The sequence below is a fragment of the Elaeis guineensis genome, chromosome 14 (assembly GCF_000442705.2).
Source record: "Elaeis guineensis isolate ETL-2024a chromosome 14, EG11, whole genome shotgun sequence".
Taxonomy (NCBI): Eukaryota; Viridiplantae; Streptophyta; class Magnoliopsida; order Arecales; family Arecaceae; genus Elaeis; species Elaeis guineensis.
Genome location: NC_026006.2, coordinates 22,512,954 through 22,522,044, shown reverse-complemented (window position 1 = coordinate 22,522,044; position 9,091 = coordinate 22,512,954).

Below are 9,091 nucleotides of genomic sequence, written 5' to 3'. Positions count from 1 at the left end.
TGTTGGGAATGTGTCCAAAAGCCAATCGTCAGCTGTTGACGGTTGAGCAACCAAGTATTGTAATGATTTGTTAATAAATAAAATATATTTTGGCATTTTCATCATAAGCTTTCATCTTCTAATGAACTCCGTTGTTATGATGAAGTCCTTAGGACTATTTAAGTTCGATAAGAGAGGATTTATCGATTAGTCCTTAAAACTGTTCACGACAAATGATAGGCTGTTAATAAGGACGACAGCTTCTATTGAGCATAGGTCACTGTAGGCCATATGGATTGATTGTCCTCTTAACCAAGGAGTGTGGAGACACTGGTATGCATACAGGTGAGATGTAAGGGTACATCATCATTGAACATGACCAACTCCAGAGTATTCTACTGTCGAGAATATCTCTGATGGGATATAGGTATAAGTGTCCCTTAGACCTGAGATCGCCTCAGTGACTTGCAAGCAACTCACTGTGCTTTGGAACTGGACTAACTGAATTTTAATTCAGGGATGGAAGGCTTTTGGGCACAGTCAAATACTTGCGAAGTCAGAATGTGATCGAGATGGGATTGACCACTCCAAGAGTTGGAGAAGAATGAGTCGCTGTATTTCAATTTAGCAAAACCTTGGCAGGGTAATCCATCAGATGGATTTGATATTTTGAAATACAATGTGGACAACCTGATAGAGTTGACAGTTAAACTCTGGGGTGTCCTATGATCATTTTGGTCAAGGGGATGAATTATATGAAAATATATCCGCATGGGTTCTAAGGATGTTGTTCTACACATTCGACCTATCCGGTCGTCGGGGTACCATTGCTAGATGGTCACTTCGATTGGTATAGGAATTTATTCCTATGCTACCGGCTTAGGTTCGACCTATGAGGTCACCACATTAGATTCATAATCCAATCAGATGGTTGATCAACGATTAAGAATCGTTCTAGGGTTAAATGATCAATACGATTGACATTTAACCCAGTGCAAGTGTTGCAGGAGGATCGATTAGCAATTCGATTGCTAATTGGCTTAATTTGATTAAGCCAATGGGCTGAGATTAAGTCTAATTAAATATGATTTAATTAATTTATTTTGGCTTGATTGGATCAAGTCCAATTGTTTATTGGATAAGCCAAGTGCAAGGAAAAACTAGTCCTAGTTCAACTAGGACTTGGGTCAATCTAATTTCTAATTTGATTAGAAAATTAAATCAGATTTAAATATAATTTAATCTGATTAAATTAGGTTCTTAATTGGGTTAAGACCTATTTTAATTGGGTTGATCTAATTTTGATTTGATTTGGTTTGGGAAACCAAATTAAAACAAGTCATAGGAAGAATCCTAGTAAGACTAGGATTCCACCTTGCGCCACATAATCCTTCTACACTCCTCTCTCTTATTCAATACCAATCTTCACTTATTTTGTGGACAAAAGCCCTCTCCCAGATCTCTCCCACGTTCACAAAAGGTCTCCTCTCTTCTTTCTTACATGGAAGGTGGTTTGGATCAAATCTAAAAGGAATAAGTTTGGATTTCGAATTCTATGAGATAGAGTTTTAGAAATCCAAAACTCTTTCAATTTTGCACCGAATTTATCCAATTTTTTTTTGGAATTTTTGTGGCTTTTAGGGTATATATATGCATCCTTTTCTGGTGATCCATCCATGAAAATATGAAGGAGGTGCTCAAGAGTTGGGCGTCTCTTAACTTGCCATGTTTGGATAAGCCTTGACTAGGTGTTTGACCTAGACAAGGACTCTATCATATCTCTCTATATAAGATGAGTTTCTTCATAAAATTTTATAGAAAATTATAGATTTGAGAGACCTTTGTGCCATCCAAAAATTAGAGAGAAATACCATTGGGTTGTGGAGATATAAAAGATGCAAGTTTGGGTGTCCAGAGAGAAAATGTAAGAAGAAGAGGGTCTTCTTCTTGGGTTTTTGTTTTCATATCTTTCCTCCTCCATCTTGAGTTTCCTGAGAGTGTCTCAGATCTGAAACTCCTCCTTTTACTTTCCATCTTTGAAAGAGTCTAAATCAAGAAGAAGGAGGCACCTGATCAACCATCAAAGAAGGATCAGCGCAGTACTAGCATACTGTGCTGATTTCCTGAAGCAGGACTTCTGATCGAGATTCGTGGGCTCGTGTGGATGACTCCTAGAGGCAGACGCATGTGTGGCTTGCAACATCATCCTCAAGCCCAGATCAGCAAGGTTAGAACGTCTAACTTGCAAGGTAATAGATCTGATCTATTGTTTAATACATACATTAGATGTAGTATAGAAACATGTTGATATGATCAACATGTAGTTCATGTTATATTTATATATTTTAATTTTTGATTTAATGCCATGTAATAATCATATAATAGGATCTTAGATTTAGGGATTTTTTGATCTTAGAAAATAAATTTGATTTATTTTAGTCTTCCGCTGTATGATCTTGAAAAAGTTTCAAGATCTAACCCTTTTTCAAGATCTAACCCTGAAACCCTAGATCTGGTTCCTACAATTGGTATCAGAGCCAGGTTCTTGATTACATGATTATTTATACATGCTTAGATTATTTCTTAGATTAGATCTAATTTATAATCTGATTATTAAATCTGAAATTAAAATTTTAGATCAATCACAAACTGCAAGGTTGTCCTGCTGTAAGGTTTACCCTTTACAGTGCAAAGGTTGTCCTAGTTTGTGTAGATCTATCGTTAATCATAAATTTATTAGATATGATCTAGATTAAATTTATGATTTATTAGATTTAAAAGGTATTTAAATCTGAAATAAAATCTCTTTGTTAATAATTTTTGTGCAAAGAAATTATTTAAAGTTGAAATGTTTCAATTACATGAACCTGTTTAGATTAGATCTAAAGTAGTTTCATGTTTATTTCACTTGTATCTTGATTATGAATCAAACATGCACTATGGTTGGTAGAATCATATTGTAAAATTATTTTACAAATATGAAATTATTTTTTGAAATGCCGAACCCAACCCTCAGCCCAAAACTTAATTAAGAATTAAGAAGTTGTTTGATTAGGTTCTAAGATTGTGAATTGAAGAACCTAAGACACAAATCATAACACATTGGGTTAATGGGTTAGTGAGAATTAGGTCCATTAATTGGGTTAGACCTATGGTTAGATTAAAGATGGACTTAATTAGAGAATTGACTAAATCTAATTAATTGTTGTCTTAGATTAGGTCAAGATTCTCTAGATCAATTACAATAGTTGTAGTTGGTCAAGTCCATGTCTTTAACGAGAACCAAATGGACTTGATTCTTGGCAAGCTGTCTAGCATGAACTGTTAGGTTGATCTAATCGAAACTAATTAAACCAGTTGGTGTCTAAGGTAAACCAGACCGGTGGTTTTTAATTGGGAGCCCGCTTACCTGGCCATTTCTGATGGTGTCTAAGGCAAGCTTTGGCAGACCCTCCCACTGATCGAACTTACCTGGCCTCTTGGTGAAATTATGTTTTGATCGGATCACTTGACTATTCGAGCTGACCCATGTCAGCTAGGTAAATCAGTGTGACTGATTTAGGTGCTCCTAGACCAGCCCTGGTCTCCCTTAAGCTGACTTGGTGAAGCCAGTGGGAAGATCATGATAAGCTGGTTCATCTGACCTCATCCTCTAAATTATTTAAATCCTCTAAAATTATTAGGTCCTTAAAATGACAAAGTTATGGAGATAACTGAGTCATAGCCTCCCATTAAGGTGTTTGATAATGAGTCCATTAACTCAATAATCATTGCAGACCCAAAGGCCTGGTGCTTTTGACTAATGGAATTATCACTCATCATATGATGACTTGGAAGTGTCTCTCTAATGGTGGTTAGGTGAGCCAACCAAAGTTGGGCTTAATCATTCGTTGGTTAGATTCATCAAGTATGATCATGTTAATGGTTGGACCTAACCGGATCCTTACAGTGGAGGCCAAAGCCTACTGATTAGGTTTCTGGGGCAAAATTAAAATTACTAGAAATTGTTTAGAGAAATAATTGGTTATGAACCTACCCTTAGATGTACATGGGTTGACCAACCAAAGTTGGGCTTGTGTGCAGTCTAAGTGGATTCTAGTACCCACTAAGGAATTAGGGTAATTTTTGAGTTGGAGGTAGAGGCTACCAATTCGAATAAAATAGTGGGAGAAACCTTTTGATTAAAGTCCAAATCTTTAGGTTTAATGAATCAATTACTAATTAGGTTATGGTTCTCCTTTGTGCAAATATGGCCACTTTCCTATCGCTCCGATCATTGTTGGACAATGATAAGTTGGTGGGACCCAACTTCGATAGCTGGTACCAAAAGTTGAAGATAGTCCTGGAGCATGAACGGATCCTATATATGATAATGGATCCTACACCTGAGGAGCCAGCTGCCAATGCACGTGGAACAGTCAGAGACACTTACCAGAAGTGGCTCAGTGACCGGACCATGGTGCGCTGTATCATGCTGGCTGTCATGAGCGACGAGTTCAGTCGCAGATTCGAGACGGCTCAGCCAAAGGACATGCTTCAAGTGTTGGAGGATGCCTTTGGCACACCCGATGATGTAGAGAGGCACAAGACTAGTTGTGCCATCTTCAATGCCAAAATGCGGGATGGTGTCTCTATCACTGATCATGTATTGTACATGATCGAGCTGATGGAACGATTGAGCAAGCTCGGCTTTCCCTTGCATGAGCAGCTTGGGAAAGATGCAATACTGAACTCGCTGCCCAAGTCTTATCTCCCATTCCTCACTCATTATAGAATGACAAAGCCTAAGAGAACTACCACGGGTTACTGGGGTTGCTTCAGAACTTTGAGAAGGATCACCAACTTTACAAGGAGTCGGTGAACTTAGTGGGAGGTTCGTCTTCTGGTTCTCGACCTTTTAAGAAAGGGAAGAAGAACAAGAAAAGAAAGTGAAGAAGGTGCAAGTTCAGGCTGGGACATCAGTGCAGAGCCAGACCAAAAAGATCAAGCTTGATAAGAGTCTATTCTACTGGCAAGCACCCTAGATTAGATAGTGTGTCAGATATCTACTTATGGCATTAGAGGCTAGGTCATATAAATAAGAACAGAATAAACAGGTTGACTCAAGAGAAAATCCTCGAAGTCAGTGATTGTGAATCACTTCCAACCTGTGAGTCCTGTCTTCTTGGTAAAATGATCAAGTCACCTTTTACTAAAAAAGGTGAGAGAGCTACTGAGCTCTTGGGCCTAATACATACTGATGTATGCGAGCCCATGAGCACCAGTGCTAGAGGTGGATATTTTTACTTCATAACTTTCACGGATGACCTATCCCGATATGGATATGTCTATCTGATGAAACATAAGTCGGATTCATTTGAAATGTTCAAACGATTCCGAAGTGAAGTAGAAAAATAAACTGGGAAGAGTATTAAAACTCTTTGATCTGATCAAGGAGGAGAATACCTTTCTAGTGAGTTTCTCACATATCTAGGAGAGAATGGGATTCTCTCCCAATGGACTCCTCCAGGAACACCACAGTATAATGGTGTGTCTGAAAGGAGGAATCGGACTCTGTTAGACATGGTCCGATCCATGATGGGTTTTGCTAGCTTGCCGATATCCTTCTGGAGATATGCACTCGAATCAGCCTGTTATCTGTTAAATAGGATTCCAAGTAAGTCTGTAATTAAGACTCCATATGAGATATGGACAGGGCGTAAGCCAGTACTTTCACACCTTAGGGTCTGGAGGTGCCCGACCTATGTCAAACGATTAGTCACTGACAAACTTGGACCTAGGTCTGACAAATGCTCATTCATAGGGTACCCCAAAGAGACAAAAGGATATTTTTTTCTACCATGCTGATGAACAAAAGGTGTTCGTCAGCCTTAAGGCAATCTTTTTAGAAAAGGAGTTCTTTGGTGAAGGAATCGTTGCCTCTAAGGTTGAACTTGATGAAGTTCAACAGGTAGAAGGACCGACACCAATAGCTGAACCTGAGTCGGATATAATTAGATCAGATTCGAAGCCTAATATACCTGTACTATTAAGGCGATCCGGTAGAGTATCGCGTCAGTCGGATAGATACTACGGTTTCTTGGTCCGGGACAGTGATCCCATCGAACTTGATGAGAATAATAAGGATCTGATCACCTATATGGATGCTATGCAGAGACCTGATTCCAAGAAATGGCTTGAAGCCATGAAATCCGAAATGGAGTCCATGAAGGTCAATGATGTATGGACATTGGTTGACCCACCTGAAGGGGTTAAACCCATTGGGTGTAAATGGGTCTTCAAAAGGAAGAGGGGTGCAGACGGAAAGGTAGAGACCTATAAAGCCCGTCTGGTTGCCAAGGGGTATCGTCAACATTATGGTATTGACTATGACGAGACGTTTTCCCCTATGGCAATGCTCAAATCTATTCGGATAATGCTTGCAATAGCTGCCCATCTGGATTATGAGATCTGGCAGATGGATGTAAAGACAGCTTTTCTGAATGGAGAGCTGACTGAAGAGGTGTATATGATACAACCTGAAGGGTTTACATCCACAGATGAGTCCAAGGTGTGCAAGCTTCAGAGATCCATTTATGGACTGAAGCAAGCATCTCGGAGTTGCAACATGCATTTTGATAAGGTGATCAAAACGTATGGCTTCATTAAGAATGGAGAAGAGCCCTGCATCTATAAATGGGCAAATGGTCCAGTTGTGGTATTCCTTGTCTTGTACGTGGATGACATTCTCTTAATCGGGAATGACATCCCCGCACTACAGAGAATAAAAGTTTGGTTGTCATCACAGTTCTCCATGAAGGACTTGGGTGAAGCATCCTACATCCTAGGGATGAAGATCTATAGGGATAGATCTAAAAGGATGCTTGGGTTATCCCAGTCCATGTATATAGACACTGTGCTGAAGAGGTTCAGCATGGAGAATTCCAAGAAGGGCTATCTATCGATAGGCCATGGAATTTCTCTCTAAGAAGGATTGTCCGACAACTCCTGAAGAGAGAGAGCGTATGAGTAGAGTCCCATATGCTTCAGCCGTGAGATCTATCATGTACGCCATGACATGTACAAGACCAGATGTGGCATACTCACTAGGAGTAGTGAGTAGATACCAATCCGATCCTGAAGAAAATCACTAGAAAGTGGTTAAAGCCATCCTTAAGTATTTGAGAAATACTAAGGACCAATGGTTGGTTTATGGTGAGTCAGATCTGAAACTTGTGGGGTTCACAGACTCTAGCTTCCAATCTGACTATGATGACAGCAGGAGTGTGTCGGGTTATATCTTTACTCTGAATGGTGGAGCCATCTGCTGGAAGAGTTCTAAGCAGCATACTGTGGCAGACTCTGTTTGTGAAGCGGAGTATATCGCAGCATCAGATGCCACGAAGAAAGCTGTGTGGCTGAGGAAATTCATCAACAAGCTCGGAGTAGCACCCTCCCTCGATGGTCTGGTCCTGCTCTATTGCGACAGCACTGGTGCCATAGCTCAGGCGAAAGAACCCAAAGCACATCAGCGGACGAAGCATATCTTGCACCGCTTCCACCTGGTCCGGATGATCGTGGATCGAGGTGACGTCGACCTTCAGAAGATCGATGGAAAAGAGAACCTAGCCGACCCCTTCACTAAAGCCCTGGCAATAAAGGAGTTCGACAACCACAAGTCGAAGATGGGTATCAGATACTGTGCCGAGTGGCTTTAGGACAAGTGGGAGTTGTTGGGAAATGTGTCCCAAAAAGCCAATCGTCAAGCTGTTGACGGTTGAGCAACCAAGTATTGTAATTGATTTGTTAATAAATAAAATATATTTGGCATTTTCATCATAAGCTTTCATCTTCTAATGAACTCCGTTGTTATGATGAAGTCCTTAGGACTATTTAAGTTCGATAAAGAGAGGATTTATCAATTAGTCCTTAAAACTGTTCACGATCAAATGATAGGCTGTTAATAAAAACGACAGCTTCTATCGAGCATAGGTCGCTGTAGGCCATATGGGTTGGTTGTCCTCTTAACCAAGGAGTGTGGAGACACTGGTATGGCATACAGGTGAGATGTAAGGGTACATCATCATTGAACGTGACCAACTCCAGAGTATTCTACTGTCGAGAATATCTCTGATGGGATATAGGTATAAGTGTCCCTTAGACCTGAGATCGCCTCAGTGACTTGCAAGCAACTCACTGTGCTTTGGTACTGGACTAACTGAATTTCTAATTCAGGGCGAAAGGCTTCTGGGCACAGTCAAGTACTTGCGAAGTCAGAGTGTGATCGAGATGGGATTGACCACTTCAAGAGTTGGAGAAGAATGAGTCGCTGTATTTCAATTTAGCAAAACTTTGGCCAGGGTAATCCATCAGATGGATTTGATATTTTGAAATACAATGTGGACAACCTGATCAGAGTTGACAGTTAAACTCTGGGGTGTCCTATGATCATTTTGGTCAAGGGGATGAATTATATGAAAACTATATCCGCATGGATTCTAAGGATGTTGTTCTACACATTCGACCTATCCGATCGTCGGGTACCATTGCTAGATGGTCACTTCGATTGGTATAGAAATTTATTCCTATGCTACCAGCTTAGGTTCGGACCTATGAGGTCACACATATTAGATTTTATAATCCGATCAGATGGTTGATCAACGATTAAGAATCGTGCTAGGGTTAAATGATCAATACGATTGACATTTAACCCAGTGCAAGTGTTGCAGGAGGATCGATTAGTAATTCGATTGCTAATTGGCTTAATTTGATTAAGCCAATGGGCTGAGATTAACTCTAATTAAATATGATTTAATTAGATTTATTTTGGGCTTGATTGGATCAAGTCCAATTGATTTATTGGATAAGCCAAGTGCAAGGAAAAACTAGTCCTAGTTCAACTAGGACTTGGGTCAATCTAATTTTTAATTTGATTAGAAAATTAAATCAGATTTACATCTAATTTAATCTGATTAAATTAGGTTCTTAATTGGGTTAAGACCTATTTTAATTGGGTTGATCTAATTTTGATTTGATTTGGTTTGGGAAACCAAATTAAAACAAGTCATAAGACAGAATCCTAGTAAGACTAGGATTCCACCTTGAGCCACATAATCCTTCTCCATGCCCTCTC